The sequence below is a fragment of the Chlorocebus sabaeus genome, chromosome 9 (genome assembly GCF_047675955.1).
Source record: "Chlorocebus sabaeus isolate Y175 chromosome 9, mChlSab1.0.hap1, whole genome shotgun sequence".
Lineage (NCBI taxonomy): Eukaryota > Metazoa > Chordata > Mammalia > Primates > Cercopithecidae > Chlorocebus > Chlorocebus sabaeus.
Genome location: NC_132912.1, coordinates 45,767,510 through 45,786,815, shown reverse-complemented (window position 1 = coordinate 45,786,815; position 19,306 = coordinate 45,767,510). Strand labels below are relative to the sequence as shown.

Genomic DNA, 19,306 nt, shown 5'->3' with positions numbered 1-19,306 from the left:
TTTGATAGTTTAAAGCCTGTTTTATCAGAGACTAGGATTCCAACCCCTGCTTTTTTTTATTCTCCATTTGCTTGGTATATCTTCCTCCATCCCTTTATTTTGAGCCTATGTGTGTCTCTGCATGTTAGATGAGTCTCTGGAATACAGCAAACTGATGGGTCTCTTTATTCAATTTGCCAGTCTGTGTCTTTTAATTGGGCCATTTAGTGCATTTACATTTAAGGTTAATATTGTTATGTGTGAACTTGATCCTGTGAATATGATATTAACTGGTTATTTTGCTTGTTAGCTAATGCAGTTTCTTCGTAGCATCAACGCACTTTACATTTTGGCATGTTTTTGCAATAGCTTGTACCTGTTGGTCCTTTCCATGTTTAGTGCTTCCTTCAGGATCTCTCATAGGGCAGGCCTGGTGGTGACAAAATCTCTAAGCATTTGCTTGTCTGTAAAGGATTTTTTTTTTTTTTTTTGGTCTGTAAAGGATTTTATTTCTCCTTCACTTATAAAACTTAGTTTGGCTGGATATGAAATTCTGGGTTGAAAATTCTTTTCTTTAAGAATGTTGAATATTAGCCCCCACTCTCTTCTGGCTTGTAGTGTTTCTGCCGAGAGGTCTGCTGTTAGTCTGATGGGCTTCCCTTTGTGGGTAACCTGACCTTTCTCTCTGGCTGCCCTTAACATTTTTTCCTTCATTTCATCTTTTGTGAATCTGACAATTATGTGCCTTGGAGTTGCTCTTCTCAAGGAGTATCTTTGTGGTGTTCTCTGTATTTCCTGAATTTGAATGTTGGCCTGCCTTACTAGGTTGGGGAAGTTCTCCTGGATGAAATCCTGAAGAGTGTTTTCCAACTTGGTTCCATTTTTCCCTCACTTTCAGGCACACCAGTCAGATGTAGATTTGGTCTTTTGACATAATCCCATATTTCTTGGAGGTTTGTTCATTTCTTTATCCTTTTCTTCTCTAGACTTCTCTTCTCGCTTCATTTCATTCATTTGATCTTCAATCATTGATACTCTTTCTTCCAGTTGATCGAGTCGGTTACTGAAACTTGTGCTTTTGTCATGTAGTTCCCATGTTATGGTTTTCATCTCTATCAGTTCTTTCAAGGACTTCTCTACATTGGTTATTCTAATTAGTCATTCGTCAAATCTTTTTTCAAGGTTTTTAGTTTCTTTGCACTGGTAACATAGTTCCTCCTTTAGCTCTGAGAAGTTTGATCAGCTGAAGCCTTCTTCTCTCGACTCATCAAAGTCATTCTCCATCCAGCTTTGTTCCATTGCTGGCGATGAGCTGTGTTCCTTTGGAGGGGGAGATGCGCTCTGATTTTTTGAATTTCCAGCTTTTCTGCCCTGCTTTTTCCCCATCTTTGTGGTTTTATCTGCCTTTGGTCTTTAATGCTGGTGATGTACTGATGGGGTTTTGGTCTGGGTGTCCTTTCTGTTTGTTAGTTTTCCTTCTAACATTCAAGACCCTCAGCTGCAGGTCTGTTGGAGTTTCCTTGAGGTCCACTCCAGACCCTGTTTGCCTGGGTATCAGCAGCAAAGGCTGCAGAAGATAGAATATTGCTGAACAGTGAGTGTTGCTGTCTGATTCTCGCTCCGGAAGCTTCGTCTCAGGGGTGTACCCCACCATGTGAGGTGTGAAGTGTCAGTCTGCACCTAGTGGGGGATGTCTCCCATTAGGCTACTAAGGGGTCAGGGACCCAGTTGAGCAGCCAGTCTGTCTGTTCTCAGATCTCAACCTCCATGCTGGGAGATCCACTGCTCTCTTCAGAGCTGTCAGACAGAGACATTTACCTCTGCCGAGGTTTCTGCTGCTTTTTGTTTAGCTATGCCCTGTCCCCAGAGATGCAGTTTATAGAGGGAGGTAGGCATCCTTGAGCTGTGGTGGGCTCCACCAAATTTGAGCTTCCCAGTGGCTTTGTTTACCTACTTAAGCCTCAGCAATGGCAGGCGCCCCTCCCCCATCCTCGCTGCCGCCTTGCAGTTAGATCTCAGACTGCTATGCTAGCAATGAGGGAGGCTCTGTTGGTGTGGGACCCTCCAGGCCAAGTGTGAGATATAATCTCCTGGTGTGCCTTTTGCTAAGACCCTTGGTAAAGCGCAGTATTAGGGTGGGAGTGACCCAATTTTCCAGGTGTTGTGTGTCTCAATTTCCTTTGGCTGGGAAAAGGAATTCCCTTCCCCTTTGTACTTTCCAGGCGAGGCAATGCCTGGCCCTGCTTCAGCTCTCGCTGGTCAGGCTGTACCCACAGACCAGCACCAACTGTCTGACACACCCCAGTGAGATGAACCTGGTACCTCAGTTGAAAATGCAGAAATCACCTTCTTCTGTGTTGCTCATGCTGGGAGCTAAAGGCTGGAGCTGTTGCTGTTTGGCTTTCTTGGGTGCGCCCTCCACCCCATTTCACCTTGAGTTTATATCTTGTCTGAAGGGTATCAGATTGCAGAACACTGCCAGACCTGACACTGATCTGAACACTGCCAAACTCAAATATGTTTTCAAAAACAAATGACTATTGAACATATTTTACAGATTCTGCTCCCTTTCTCCCAAACTCTGCGCTCTCAAGTATTTCAAGAATGAACCTCCCTGCCAGGGTTCAACTGTGTAGGAATCAGAGACCTCTGAAACAACATGGCAAGTCCTCTACTTCCTGTCCCCTTTCCTGCTAAGCTGCTGACCTGTTGACACTCATCCATGTCACGTGCCCTTCTGGGTGAGTTTGAGAATTCTTTATTCCCACTGATACCAACTCTTCCCTCAGTGTAGTTGATCCCATCTCACTTTTGCAGCACACTGTTCCCACAATCACCTCTTTCTGAAGATTTTCTTCCTCTCTACCAGAGATTTCCTCCAAATTGTGTTTCCTTTGTCCCCATCCCACTCCCCACTCCTCTCCAACTGTGTCCTCTCACTGGAGGACACATCTCCTCATGCCAGCTCCTCGTCTTCCATCTCTCCTTCATCTACACTGCCTGCCCCTGCTGATATGACTCTCCCAAGGCTCCTCTTGCCAACAGGCTTTTGTCTCCTGTGCCTTCATGCTGACAAACTAAAGCTCTGCATACATTGCATTTGCCTAGGTGTTGGGGCCAAATACCTGCATTTCAGTTCCCCTACTCCAATCTGTGTGCAATGCCTCTTATGTCTACCTTCATTGGTAGTCTGCATGGTTTGATGGTGACCCACAGTCTGTCACTGCTCACCTTTATTACCCTAGTTGCTTCTTAACCTTCTTCACTGCTTCCACTCTGCCTCCCAACTATGACTTACAGTCCCCAAAGCAGCCAGTGTAACCTCTTCATTTAGAGCATGGCACTCCTCTGTTCAAGATCTACCATGAGCTTCCCATCAAACTGGAGTAAAACATTAACTTTTTCCTATGGCCTACAAGCCAAAGGCCCTGTGAGCTATGGTACTGCCTGTGGGGCCTCATATCCACTATTTCCCTCATTCTTCACTCTGACCGTGCTGGTCACCTTGCTGTTTGTTCCTCAAACACATAAGAAACACACTTCTGTCTGTCTTGGCAGTCATCCTGCTGCCTGCAATGTCAGCACTCTTGCCCGTCATCCCTTCAGTCAAGTCACTCTTCAAATGTCAGGCTCTTCCTTATCACTCTATCTAAAATAGCCCCCAATCACTCTGTAACCCTTTATCCTGCTTCCTCTTCCTGCTGTTTCATACTACCTTAGAAAATACTTAAGTTCAATCTTCCTAGAACATAAGCTTATAAAAGCAAGAACTGTGTTTCACCTGTCCTTTCCTCTACCCCAGCACTTAGAAGAGTGGCACAGAGTCAGCATCCAATGAGAGTTCACGAATCAAGTCACTGCTTGGCAGCATTCAGCACTGTGACCACAGCTTCTCCTATCTTGAACTCTTTCTCCTTTTATTATCCTCTTCTGCTTTTCCTCTTCCCACTCTAGTGGCTACTCCACTGGGGGCTTGTCCCTCAAATGATAATAGTCCTTACAGACATATTTTCTGTTCACTTTATCTATTTTGACACAGGGTCTCACTCACTTGCCCAGGCTGGAGTGCAGCCTCCACCTCCTGGGCTCAAGTGATATTCTTGCCTCAGCCTGCCATGTTCCTGGTGCCACAGGCATGTGCCATCATATCTAGCTAATTTCTTAAAATTTTTTTTTTTATAGAAATGAGTCTCACTTTATTGCCCAGTCTGCTCATGAATTCCTACACTTGAGCAATCCTCTCAATTTGGCCTCCCAAAATCCTGGCATTACAGGCATGAGATATTGTACCAGGCCTTACTTTTTGTTTTCTTAAGATACAGGGTCTTGGCCAGGTGTGGTGGCTCACACCTGTAATCTCAGCAATTTGGGAGGCTGAAGCAGGCAGATCACGAGGTTAGGAGACTGAGACCATCCTGGCTAACATGGTGAAACCCCATCTCTACTAAAAATACAAGAAAATTAGCCAGGTGTTGTGGTGGGCGCCTGTAGTCCCAGCTACTCGGGAGGCAGAGGCGGAAGTATGGCATGAACCTGTGAGGCGGAGCTTGCAGTGAGCCACTGCACTCCAGTCTGGGCGACAGATCAAGACTCCACCTCAAATAAATAAATGAATGAATAAATAAATAAATAAATAAATAAATAAATAAATAAATAAATACAAAGATACAGGGTCTCCTCATCTGGCGCAGGCTGGACTTAAACTGCTGGGCTCAAGTAATTCCCCCACCTCAGCCTCCCAAGCAGCTAGGACTAAGGCATGAAACCACCACGCCTGGCTTGTCCCATTTCATTCTACACACTTCCTTGGTATTTAAACAGCTGCTGTTGCTCTTCATTCTGTAGCTCCACATCAGATTCATGCTCTAGTCTTGTATATCCAAATGATGACTAGACTTTGCTACTCTGCTCTCTCAAAGACACATCAAGCTTAGCCCATGTACAAAACTCTCCCTTTTCCAATCCAGCTTTCCCTCCTGCATCATCTATCTCTCTACATCTGGAAGCACCATCCTGCTTCCCTCTAGCACATGCTAAGAGTTCCAAATGACCTGCAGCTCCTCGAGAAGGCCTGTATCTGGTCCCATGCCCTTTCAGGACTTTGATTCAAGTGCACAGCAGGAGCCTTCTCTGTTAGAGTCTAACTGGTTGCTAAAGAAGTATTGACATAAGTATTTTTTCATTCCTGGCCATGCAGTTGACTTTCCTATACGGGTTTGTTGTGGGGAGGAGTAAGACTATTTTTAACAACTTGAACAGAATTTTTATTTAAAAATGATAGTTTTACAAAAGGAATTCTGTAGGGATAATGTAAATGTAATGACACAGCTATGGTTTGGTAGACCAACTGGAATCACATTCCTGCGCTACGTCATGAGCATGCACAGGTCATCAGCAAGGACAGATTAACACAAATCATCCAAGGAACAAAGAATTCAGGGCAGCAGCTGTCAATGACAATATGCATCAGAATTGCCTGGGGATACAGCCTGGGACTCAGCTTAGATCTACACCACCATCTCTTCTTGCCTATTGGCCAGATGGTTTCATTACTGCTCCCCATTCCAAGCCCTCCACATGCCCTGGATGTGTGTGCACTGTGCTTACTGAAGTGTTGGGGGAGAAATCAGAAATCCCTCCTACTGCCTTTAATAGCAATTGTTCTGTGATGAGAAAAGCAACTGTGACATTTTAAGTCATAATGATGATTCAACTAAAATGTATTTGCTTTCATAAGTTTCTCTTAAAACTCTGAGATAATTTCAGAAACCTACTGTTATTTAAAAATACGACCACATCACCCTGTTTACAAGAAGAATTTCTAAAGCTGCTTTATAAATAGAAAAAATCTTACCAAACTTAACGATTGCCATGGTACTCGTACCAAAACAGAGATATAGACCAATGGAAGAAAACGGAGTCCTCAGAAATAATACCACACATCTACAACCATCTGATCTTTGACAAACCTGACAAAAACAAGAAATGGGGAAAGGATTCCCTATTTAATAAATGGTGCTGGGAAAATTGGCTAGCCATAAGTAGAAAGCTCAAACTGGATCCATTTCTTACTCCTTATACGAAAATTAATTCAAGATGGATTAGAGACTTAAATGTTAGACCTAAAACCATAAAAACCCTAGAAGAAAACCTAGGTAATACCATTCAGGACATAGGCATGGGCAAGGACTTCATGTCACTGAAAGCAACAGCAACAAAAGCCAAAATTGACAAATGGGATCTAATTAAACTGAAGAGCTTCTGCACAGCAAAAGAAACTCCCATCAGAGTGAACAGGCAACCTACAGAATGGGAGAAAATTTTTTCAATCTACTCATCTGACAAAGGGCTAATATCCAGAACCTACAAAGTACTCAAACAAATTTACAAGAAAAAAAATAAACAACCCCATCAAAAAGTGGGCAAAGAATATGAGCAGACATTTCTCAAAAGAAGACATTCATACAGCCAACAGACACATGAAAAAATGCTCATCATCACTGGTCATCAGAGAAACGCAAATCAAAACCACAATGAGATACCATCTCACACCAGTTAGAATGGCAATCATTAAACAGTCAGGAAACAACAGGTGCTGGAGAAGATGTGGAGAAATACGAACACTTTTACCCTGTTGGTGGGATTGTAAACTGGTTCAACCATTGTGGAAAACGGTATGGCGATTCCTCAAGGATCCAGAACTAGAAATACCATATGACCCAGCCATCCCATTACTGGGTATATACCCAAAGGATTATAAATCACGTTGCTATAAAGACATATGCAAACGTATGTTTATTGCAGCACTATTCACAATAGCAAAGATTTGGAATCAACCCAAATGTCTATCAGTGATGGACTAGATTAAGAAAATGTGGCACATATACACCATGGAATACTATGCAGCCATAAAAAAGGATGAGTTTGTGTCCTTTATAAGGACATGGATGCAGCTGGAAATCATCATTCTCAGCAAACTATCACAAGAACAGAAAACCAAACACTTCATGTTCTCACTCATAGGTGGGAATTGAACAATGAGATCACCTGGACTCGGGAAGGGGAACATCACACACCGGGGCCTATTATGGGGAGGTGGGAGAGGGAAGGGATGGCATTGTGAGTTATACCTGATGTAAATGACGAGTTGATGGGTGCTGATGAGTTGATGGGTGCAGCACACCAACATGGCACAAGTATACATATGTAACAAACCTGCACGTTGTGCACATGTACCCTAGAACTTAAAGTATAATAAAGAAAAAAAAAAAGCCTTATGGCTTTAAACAGAGTATGAACAAATCTGAAAATCAATTTGTGTTCAGGATCATACTGAAAATATTCCTCCAAAACCTCTTCTCACTGAAAGAAGAAAGGATGCAGAGTAAGTATCTATTGAAGAAAAAACCTGAGGTGTTCTTAAGACAGCAGTGTTCACATTTGTGCCCATGTGTCACTTACGATAATTTTGATTAGTGAGACGTCTTTCAGTGTTTACAATACGAACAGTGGGATCTTAAAATACCATAATGATTTAATACTCATCAACATTCACTTAAAAATAATATAAGCTTACCTCTGAGGACAGGGCAAAGCTAAACAAAAAGCAGCAGAAACCTCTGCGGATGATAATGACCCTGTCTGACAGCTTTGAAGAGAGCAGTGGATCTCCCAGCATGGAGGTTGAGATCTGAGAACAGACAGACTGGCTGCTCAAGTGGGTCCCTGACCCCTGAGTAGCCTAACTGAGAGACATCCCCCACTAGGTGCAGACTGACACCTCACACCTCACATGGCGGGGTACACCCCTGAGATGAAGCTTCTAGAGCAAGAATCAGACAGCAACACTCACTATTCAGCAATATTCTATCTTCCGCTGCTGATACCCAGGCAAACAGTATCTGGAGTGGACCTCAAGCAATCTCCAACAGATCTACAGCTGAGTGTCTTGAATGTTAGAAGGAAAACTAACAAACAGAAAGGACACCCAGACCAAAACCCCATCAGTACATCACCAGCATCAAAGACCAAAGGCAGATAAAAACCACAAAGATAGGGAAAAAGCAGGGCAGAAAAGCTGGAAATTCAAAAAAAATCAGAGCACATCTCCCCCTCCAAAGGAACACAGCTCATCGCCAGCAACGGATCAAAGCTGGATGGAGAATGACTTTGACGAGTTGAGAGAAGAAGGTTTCAGTCAATCAAACTTCTCAGAACTAATGGAGTAACTACGTACCCAGTGCAAAGAAACTAAAAATCTTGAAAAAAGAGTGGAACAATGGATAACTAGAATAATCAATGCAGAGAAGGCCATAAACAAACTGACAGAGATAAAAACCATGACACGAGAAATATGTGACAAATGCACCAGCTTCAGTAACCGACTCTATCAACTGGAAGAGAGAGTATCAATGATTGAAGATCAAATGAATGAAATGAAGCGAGAAGAGAAGTCTAGAGAAGAAAAGGAAAAAGAAATGAACAAACCTCCAAGAAATATGGGATTATGTCAAAAAACCAAATCTACATCTGACTGGTGTGCCTGAAAGTGAGGGAAAAATGGAACCAAGTTGGAAAACACTCTTCAGGATTTCATCCAGGAGAACTTCCCCAACCTAGTAAGGCAGGCCAACATTCAAATTCAGGAAATACAGAGAACACCACAAAGATACTCCTTGAGAAGAGCAACTCCAAGGCACATAATTGTCAGATTCATGAAAGATGAAATGAAGGAAAAAATGTTAAGGGCAGCCAGAGAGAAAGGTCGGGTTACCCACAAAGGGAAGCCCATCAGACTAACAGCAGACCTCTCGGCAGAAACTCTCCAAGCCAGAAGAGAGTGGGGGCCAATATTCAACATTCTTAAAGAAAAGAATTTTCAACCCAGAATTTCATATCCAGCCAAACTAAGTTTCATCAGTGAAGGAGAAATAAAATCTTTTACAGTCAAGCAAATGCTTAGAGATTTTGTCATCACCAGGCCTGCCCTATGAGAGATCCTGAAGGAAGCACTAAACATGGAAAGGAACAACCGGTACCAGTCATTCCAAAAACATGCCAAACTGTAAAGATCATCAATGCTAGGAAATAAATCTCATCAATTAATGAGCAAAATAACCAGCTGATATCACAATGACAGGATCAAGTCCACACATAACAATATTAACCTTAAATATAAATGGACTAAATGGTCCAATTAAAAGACACAGACTGGCAAATTGGATAAAGAGTCAAGACCCATCAGTTTGCTGTATTCAGGAGACCCACCTAACATGCAGAGACACACATAGGCTCAAAATAAAGGGATGGAGGAAGATATACCAAGCAAATGGAGAATAAAAAAAAGCAGGGGTTGCAATCCTAGTCTCTGATAAAACAGACTTTAAACCATCGAAGATCAAAAGAGACAAGGAAGACCATTACATAATGGTAAAGGGATCAATTCAACAGGAAGAACTAACTATCCTAAATATATATGCATCCAATACAGGAGTACCCAGATTCATCAAGCAAGTCCTTAGAGACTTATAAAGAGACTTAGACTCCCATTCATTAATAATGGGAGACTTCAACACCCCACTGTCAACATTAGACAGATTGAGACAGAATGTTAACAAGGATATCAGGAATTGAATTCAACTCTGTACCAAACGGACCTAATAGACATCTACAGAACACTCCACCCCAAATCAACAGAATATACATTCTTCTCAGCACCACATCACACCTATTCCAAAATTGACCACATAGTTGGAAGTAAAGCACTCCTCAGCAAATGTAAAAGAAGAGAAATTATAACAAACTGTCTCTCAGACCACAGTGCAATCAAAGTAGAACTCACGACTAAGAAAATCAATCAAAACTGCTCAACTACATGGAAACTGAACAACCTGTTCCTGAGTGACTACTGGGTACATAACGAAATGAAGGCAGAAATAAAAATGTTCTTTGAAACCAACGAGAACACAGATACAACATACCAGAATCTCTGGGACACATTTAGAGCATTTGTAGAGGGAAATTTATAGCACTAAATGCCAACAAGAGAAAGCTGGAAAGATCTAAAATTGACACCCTAACATCACAAATAAAAGAACTAGAGAAGCAAGTGCAAACACATTCAAAAGCTAGCAGAAGGCAAGAAATAACTAAGATCAGAGTAGAACTGAAGGAGATAGAGATACATAAAACCCTCCAAAAAATCAATAAATCCAGGAGCTGGTTTTTTGAAAAGATCAACAAAATTGATAGACCGCTAGCAAGACTAATAAAGAAGAAAAGAGAGAAGAATCAAATAGATGCAATAAAAAATGATAAAGGGGATATCACCACCGACCCCATGGAAATACAAGCTATCATCAGAGAATACTATAAACACCTCTATGCAAATAAACTAGAAAATCTAGAAGAAATGGATAATTTCTTGGACACTTACACTCTCCCAAGACTAAACCAGGAAGAAGTTGAATCCCTGAGTAGACCAATAGCTGTCTCTGAAATTGAGGCAATCATTAATAGCCTACCAACCAAAAAAAGTCCAAGACCAGATAGATTCACAGCCAATCTCTACCAGAGGTACAAGGAGGAGCTGGTATCATTCCTTCTGAAACTATTCCAATCAATAGAAAAAGAAGGAATCCTCCCTAACTCATTTTATGAGGCCAGCATCATCCTGATACCAAAGCCTGGCACAACAAAAAAAGAGAATTTTAGACCAATATCCCTGATGAACATCAATGCAAAAATCCTCAATAAAATACAGGCAAACCAAGTCCAGCAGCACATCAAAAAGCTTATCCACCATGATCAAGTGGGCTTCATTCCTGGGATACAAGGCTGGTTCAACATACGCAAATCAATAAATGTAATCCAGCATATAAACAGAATCAAAGACAAAAACCACATGATTATCTCAATAGATGCAGAAAAGGCCTTTGACAAAATTCAACAGCCCTTCATGTTAAAAACGCTCAATAAATTCGGTATTGATGAAACGTATCTCAAAATAATAAGAGCTATTTATGACAAACCCACAGTCAATATCATACTGAATGGGCAAAAACTGGAGGCATTCCCTTTGAAAACTGGCACAAGACAGGGATGCCCTCTCTCACCACTCCTATTCAACATAGTGTTGGAATTTCTGGTTAGGGCAATCAGGCAAGAGAAAGAAATAAAGGGTATTCAGTTAGGAAAAGAAGAAGTCAAATTGTCCCTGTTTGCAGATGACATGATTGTATATTTTGAAAACCCCATTGTCTCAGTGCAAAATCTCCTTAAGCTAATAAGAAACTTCAGCAAAGTCTCAGGATGCAAAATCAGTGTGCAAAAATCACAAGCATTCTTAAACACCAGTAACACACAAACAGAGAGCCAAATCATGAATGAACTCCAATTCACAATAGCTTCAAAGAGAATAAAATACCTAGGAATCCAACTTACAAGGGATGTAAAGGACCTCTTCAAGGACAAGTACAAACCACTGCTCAGTGAAATAAAAGAGGACACAAACAAATGGAAGAACATACCATGCTCATGGATAGGAAGAATCAGTATTGGGAAAATGGCCATACTGCCCAAGGTAATTTATAGATTCAATGCCATCCCCATTAAGCTACCAATGACTTTCTTCACAGAATTGGAAAAAACTGCTTTAAAGTTCATGTGGAACTGAAAAAGACCCCGAAGTGCCAAGACAATCCTAAGCCAAAAGAACAAAGCTGGAGGCATGATGCTACCTGACTTCAAACTATACTACGAGGCTACAGTACCCAAAACAGCATGGTACTGGTACCAAAACAGACATATAGACCAATAGAACAGAACAAAGCCCTCAAATAATACCACACATCTACAGCCATCTGATCTTTGACAAACCTCAGAAAAACAAGAAATGGGGAAAGGATTTCCTATTTAATAAATGGTGCTGGTAAAATTGGCTAGCCATAAGTAGAAAGCTCAAACTGGATCCTTTCCTTATTCCTTATATTAAAATTAATTCAAGATGGATTAGATACTTAAATGTTCTACCTAAAACCATAAAAACCCTAGAAGAAAACCTAGGTAATACCATTCAGGACATAGGCATGGGCAAGGACTTCATGTCTAAAACACCAAAAGCAATGGCAACAAAAGCCAAAATTGACAAATGGGATCTCATTAAACTAAAGAGCTTCTGCACAGCAAAGGAAACTACCATCAGGGTGGACAGGTCACCTACAGAATGGGAGAAAACTTTTTCAATCTATTCATCTGACAAAGGGCTAATATCCAGAACCTATAAAGTACTCAAACAAATTTATGAGAAAAAAACCAAACAACCCCATCAAAAAGTGGGCAAAGAATATGAGCAGACATTTCTCAAAAGAAGACATGCATACAGCCACCAGGCACATGAAAAAATGCTCATCATCACTGGTCATCAGAGAAATGCAAATCAAAACCACAATGAAATACCATCTCACACCAGTTAGAATGGCAGTCATTAAGTCAGGAAACAACAGGTGCTGGAGAGGATGTGGAGCAATACGAACACTTTTACACTGTTGGTGGGATTGTAAACTGGTTCAACCATTGTGGAAAACAGTATAGCGATTCCTCAAGGATCTAGAACTAGAAATACCATATGACCCAGCCATCGCATTACTGGGTATATACCCAAAGGATTATAAATCATGCTGCTATAAAGATACATGAAGACATATGTTTATTGAGGCACTATTCACAACAGCAAAGACTTGGAATCAACCCAAATGTCCATCAGTGACAGACTGAATTAAGAAAATGTGGCACATATACACCATGGAATACTATGCAGCCAAAAAAAAGGATGAGTTTGTGTCCCTTGCAGGGACATGGATGCAGCTGGAAACCATCATTCTCAGCAAACTATCGCAAGAACAGAAAATCAAACACCGCATGTTCTCACTCCTAGGTGGGAACTGAACAATGAGATCACTTGGACTCAGGAAGGGGAACATCACACACTGGGGCCTATTATGGGGCGGGGAGAGGGATGGCATTGTGAGTTATACCTGATGTAAGTGATGAGTTGATGGGTGCAGCACACCAACATGGCACAAGTATACATATGTAACAAACCTGCACGTTGTGCACATGTACCCAGGAACGTAAAGTATAATTAAACAAAATTAAAAAAAAGAAAAAGAGGGTAATAATATGAGCTGAAGCTCAGAAAATGTTTACATTCTTTTTTAACCCTTTCCCCCACATAATTCCATCCAAATGTAAGCTACTGGTAGGGTTTAATGTCTTACTGATTGTATGTCATTCTTCTCTGCAATAAACTTTGAAAAAATATAGTTTCCTGTAACCATGAGGTTCTAAGTCTGTGTTGATAAATACAATAGTCACTAGCCACATGTGGCTATTAGGTACCTGAGGAAGTATATTTTTACGTTTTTACGCCATGTAAGTTGATTTAAACTTAAATTTTTCTTTTTTTTTTTTTTTTTTTGAGATGGATTTTCACTCTTGTTGCCCAGGCTGGAGTGCAATGGTGTGATCTTGGCTCACTGCAAGCTCTGCCTCCTGGGTTCAAGCGATTCTTCTATCTCAGCCTCCCAAGTAGCTGGGATTACAGGCACGTGCCACTATGCCCGGATAATTTTTGTATTTTTAGTAGAGACAGGGTTTCATCATATTGGTCAGGCTGGTCTCAAACTCCTGACCCCCAGTGATCCCTCCACCTTGGCCTCCCAAAGTGCTGTGATTACAAAGGTGTGAGCCATTGCACCCAGGGAACTTAAATTATTTTTATCCCTCTTCATAAAAATCATGCTTCTGTGTTAAAAGTATTTACATATACTTATACTGCTTGATACTACTGACAATCATCTTTTAAAAAGATACATTTTCTGTTATTTGGATAGTATATTTACTCATATTAGCTCACTAATTAAACATACCTGCAGATCAGTTCTTATTCCAGCATGTTCTTTTTACAACCCTTTTAAAATAAGATGACGAGATGCCACACGAAATGGGGAACAAGACTTAAAGAAAGATGCCTTTGACTATGGGCATGAAACAGATACAAATCTATGACGAAAATACAAACTCAGGCTGAGCATGGTGGCTCATGCCTGTAATCCTAGCATTTGGGGAGGCTGAGGCGGGCAGATCCCAAGGTCAGGAGATCAAGACCATCCTGGTTAACATGGTGAAACTCCATTAGCTCTACTAAAAACACAAAATATTAGCCAGGTGTGGTGGTGGGCACCTGTAGTCCCAGCTACTTGGGAGGCTGAGGCAGGAGAGTGGCATGAATCCAGGAGGTGGAGCTTGCAGCGAGCAGAGATCGCACCATGGCACTCCAGCCTGGGAAACAGAGTGAGACTCTATCTCAAAAAAAAAAAAAAAAAAAGAAAAAGAAAAAAAAAGAAGAAAGAAAATATGAACTCAATAAAAGTGACACTTCCTGGGCCAGGTGTGGTGGCTCATGCCTGTAATCCCAGCACCTTGGGAGGCCGAGGTCAGGCACTGAAAACCAGCTTGGCTAATATGATGAAACCCTATCTCTATAAAAATACAAAATTAGCCAGGCGTGGTGGTGGGCACCTGTAATCCCATCTACTTGGGAGACTGAGGCAGGAGAATCGCTTGAACCTGGGAGGCAGTGGTTCCAGAGAGCCAAGATGGCACTATTGCACTCCATCCTGGGCAACAAGAGTGAAACTCCATCTCAAAAACAAACAAACAAACAAACAAATAAATAAATAAATAGACACTTATTGTAAGTGGGTGTAACCGTTCATAAAAAATGTCCAAAGATCTATCTGCATCTCTATAAAATAAGAATGTGTATTACTTCAAAAACTGTTAATATCTTAGTATAATATCTATTTAGTAAAATAATGCCTATTTGTTTGTGCCTATGTGCCTATGTGCTTTGGTGTTTACTTCACTCAAGCAAACGGTTTTTACAAATTCTCCTTGATACTGACTTGCAGAGGGTTTCCTGACCTCTTCTTCCTCAGCACAGCCTGTCCTGTACTATGAAGTCTTTTATATCATAACCAGTCAGAACTGCCTGTAAGTATTGACCCTTCCTAACAGGCAATGACAATAAACCAAACACATTTTCACTCCTCTAACCACACACTGAAACACAAGAACGTTTTACAAAGCAGTAGTGGTGGGTAATAATCTCTTTAGAACTTTAATAAATGTAAATGTGATTCAGATTTGCTAGCTTCCTTTCATTTAAACTACTGAAAATAATAAATGCATCATGAGAATATACTACAGAGAACTAAAGAGAAACATCAATTTCATTTAAAAATACAACCTCCTGGTGCAGTGGCTCACGCTTGTAAAATCCCAGCACTTTGGGAGGCCAAAACAGGCAGATTACTGGAGCTTCTTTAGGAGTTCAAGACCAGCCTGGGCAACATGACAAAACCCTGTCTCTACCAAAAATACAAAAAAAAAAAAAAAAAAATTATCCAGGCATGCTGAAACACATCTGTGGTCCCAGCTACTCAAGAGCCTGAGGTGAGAGAATTGCTTGAGCTGAGATCATACCAATGAACTCCAGCCAAGTGACAGAGTGAAACTCAGTCTAAAAAAAAGGTACAACTATCATTCTCAAAAATAAATGAAGCTGTCACTCATTCACAAGGAAATGTGTCACTCATGTCACAAGGAAAATAAGTATTTGTTTCCAAAGATAGCATTTAAGCTTTCTTGAGAACTTTGAAAAACTTGTTTCTGCTACTGTATGCTTGACAGCTTCTCAGTATTTAAAGACGTTGTAAAATAAGATGGGTGGTTAAATTAAACAAGTGATTTTTGATACAATAAAACATACACCAATATTTTCCAAATAACTAATGCATATTATAAATGCGAGTATGTGGGGACAAAACCATTTATTGTGCAAGAAAGATCGGTGAGTACTGATGGAATACATTTCCTAATACGTAAAATGCCACTGTAACTAATTTAAGAAACTAGCACTTGTGAAGCTTTAATTTAGTATTAAAGAATACTCACAATTGTCTCAAAGTTTTAAAAATACACCTTTTACCAACTACATATTTGCATGAGGCTAGGTCATCTTATTGCTTCCTTAAAGCAAATTGCAAAGAAAGAGATGGAGAATCCAGCTGCCTTCTATTAAGTTCAACACTACAGATTTTCAATAATATAAATACATGACACATTTTTTACTCAATCTTTTATCATAGAAAAGTTATATTTTCATTTAAAAATTTATGTTAACAATATTGTTCTCAAGGAATATTTTCTATTGTCACAACATGGGTCATGGGTTACTACTGATATCTAGTTGGTGGAGGCCATCAATATTGCTAAACTTTCTATAATGCACAGGACAGTCCTCACAAAGTATTATCTAGCTCATAATACCAATAGTGTTAAGGCTGTGAAATCTAAACTAAAAATAGATTTTGACAAAAACCTCAATTTTATATTTCTATCACAGTAAATATTAATGTAATCAATATAAAATCATACTCACTGGGATATTCTATCATTTAAGAATTTTAAAAGTCTCAAGGACCAAAGAAAACACAAATAATTTGCTTCAATATTTTAGTAGGCACAATACAGCTTATGATGTCTAGAGCCAGGACGTAACACTGAGCTTGATATCATGCAAAGTAATTGGCCAGAATAACAAGACAGGTTTTAAAAATGCTCACCTTTGCTTGATATGATAATGTATCGCCAAGGTCCCACTGTGGAAGGAAAAAAAAATCATAACAATAAATGTTATTTGTTAGGCTTGAAGACATTTTTTAAAACAGGGGTAGAGGAAACACTCCTAGCAGCTCTGAAATTCAAATCTTATAGTTCAGAACAGTACCATAAGGGCACTTTCTTATTTTTATTTCTTGACTTTTAGCAAAAATATGAGAACCAAAATGTAAGGTAGTATGTTTTAGAAGACATGTTTCTGTTGATGACCATAACATATAAATAATAACATATTTCCCTGTTATGTGCTCTTCTACCCATAAAATCTTTCATCCCCTGTAATTTATTTTATGCATTTATTAATTTTTGACCCAGAGTCTCACTCTGTCACCCAGACTGGAGTGCAGTGGCGCGATCTTGGCTCACTAAAACTTCCACCTCACAAGTACAAGCAATTCTCATGCCTCAGCCCCTCAGGTAGCTGGAACTACAGGTTTGAGCCACTATGCACAGCTAATTTTTGTATTTTTAGTAGGGACAGGGTCTCACCATGATGGCCAGGTTGGTCTCAAACTCCTGGCCTCAAGTGATCTGCCTGCTTCGGAACTCCTAAAGTGCTGGGAGTACAGGCATGAGCCACCGCACACAGCCTCATGCAGTTTACATCTATGTGTCCATATGTTTTCTTTTCTTTTTTATTATACTTTAAGTTCTAGGGTACATGTGCACAACGTGCAGGTTTGTTACATATGTATACTTGTGCCATGTTGGTGTGCTGCACCCATCAACTCCCCAAAGGACTATAAATTGTGTCCATATGTTTAAGCCATACAGTAGTGTTTTCTTTTTTTAAGATGTTAGGCCCTGCATTTTAGTTTAGTTCACTATCTCCTATAACCCATTTTTAATTATTTCCCTAAAAATACATAATGAAAGTGCTTTGTAATAACATTATTTGAAATCAATTTTGCATAATTACTAAAAATATATTAGTAAACATAAGCACACAGGAAATCAATGATAGGTGCAGTGATCCTAAAATGAGCCATGCTGACAAGGCAGTGTAACAGGACACAGTCTAATGTGAATGGTAGGTACCTTCAATTAGTTTAACTAAAATATTTATGAACAGATACACCTCTTCAGATATATGTAACTGTATTCCTAAGTTACTCACAGATTCTGCGCATCACAAAACAAGAGGTTCTCTTACCTAAGTTATGTGCTTCCATTTGCCCTCGGCATCTAGAATGAGGCTGAGAATAACTGAGGGAAGGCAAATCTGAATTTTAATAATAGGTCTATACAATATTAGCACTTTTTAAAAAGCCTGTAACATTAGCATTTAAGGTAGATATGTCTATAGTGCTTCAAGTAGTTTTCATCTCTAAAATCATTTTGAAATCACAGAATTTGAAGTTACATGTTGGAAAGGACCAAGGACCACAACATTTAATCCAACATTCATTTTACCGATCAGGAAAACAAACCCTAAAACTGACTTGCCCAAGGTCCCACCAAATAGGAGCAGTTTCTCTCAAACTTTGCTGCACCTTAAAATCAACTGAGGAGCTTTAATAACTGCCTCATTTTCAACTTGAGGCTTTTTGATTTAATTAATTAGCATTGGGTAGGACTTTGGCCATCAGGGTTGTTGTTAAAAGTTTCCCTGGTGATTTCAAGGTGCAGCAAAGTTTGGAATGATTGAATTGGGGTGAAAATCAGAATATTCTGGGATGCTTTTCTTCACATAAAGATGCCTCACATCCATTCCTATTTTCCTAAAAATAGTGCCTAGAAATAGAGGGAACGTTGAGGTGGGAAGATACAAATGTTTGCAGACACGTATTTTGAAAAATAAACCTGCAAAAGTGATCCCAATGAGTTCCATCTACCCCATTGACAACAGTGCACTACTAACCTATAATACACATTTTTCAAAATCTTTTCTTGAAGCCAATTTGCCCTATTAATTTGCTCAATAAACCTTTATTTCACTGATAGTGAATATATCAAATGATAATTTCTCAAACTTGATGGGAAATTAAAACTTACTTTACTTTCAGAAGTAGACTTCTAAATATCAGAATAATGAGGAAAAAAGCATGAAATTTGTTTGAGCAAGATTAATGGCTTAATGTTTAAAACTCCTTTTAAATTGTATGCTAACACATCAAAACTTCTGAATTCAAAAGAAGCCAGGGACATGAGCCAGAGTGCCTTTTTTTTTTTTTTTTTTTTTTTTTTTTCTGAAGAATTTAGAGGCTTGGCTGAATACAGACATTTAGTGATTACTCAATAGGTCCCAAAGCTTAGGACTTGATACAGGGTTTGAATCCAATTTTTACTGAAACACAATTTCATCACTACTACTGTGATAAGGGAGAGAGGGAAGTGATATTATTATGAGTGTAAACTTGCCTCTATGTTGTTGTTGTTGTTATTCGTTTTAGAAACAGAGTTTCGCTCTTGTTGCCCAAGATGGAGTGCAATGGTGCGATCTCGGCTCACTGCAACCTCTGCCTCCTGGGTTCAAGCAATCCTCCTGCCTCAGCCTCCCAAGTAGGTGGAATTACAGGCAGCCGCCATCACGCCCAGCTAATTTTTGTATTTTTAGTAGAGACAGAGTTTTGTCATGTTAGCC

The 19,306-nt window shown here is 39.9% G+C and overlaps 1 long non-coding RNA gene across 1 annotated transcript in view; it reads right to left on the bottom strand.

The window, feature by feature from the left end:
* LOC119620570 (uncharacterized) overlaps positions 1–18,891 on the bottom strand; it is a 47,395-nt gene extending 28,504 nt beyond the window's left edge. The window contains exons 1-2 of the long non-coding RNA XR_012093955.1: positions 17,876–18,891; positions 16,668–16,703 (exon numbers count right to left, since the gene is read on the bottom strand). This is a non-coding gene — a long non-coding RNA (uncharacterized lncRNA). The remainder of the gene's footprint in view (positions 1–16,667; positions 16,704–17,875) is intronic.
* Between the last annotated feature and the right edge of the window lie 415 nt (positions 18,892–19,306).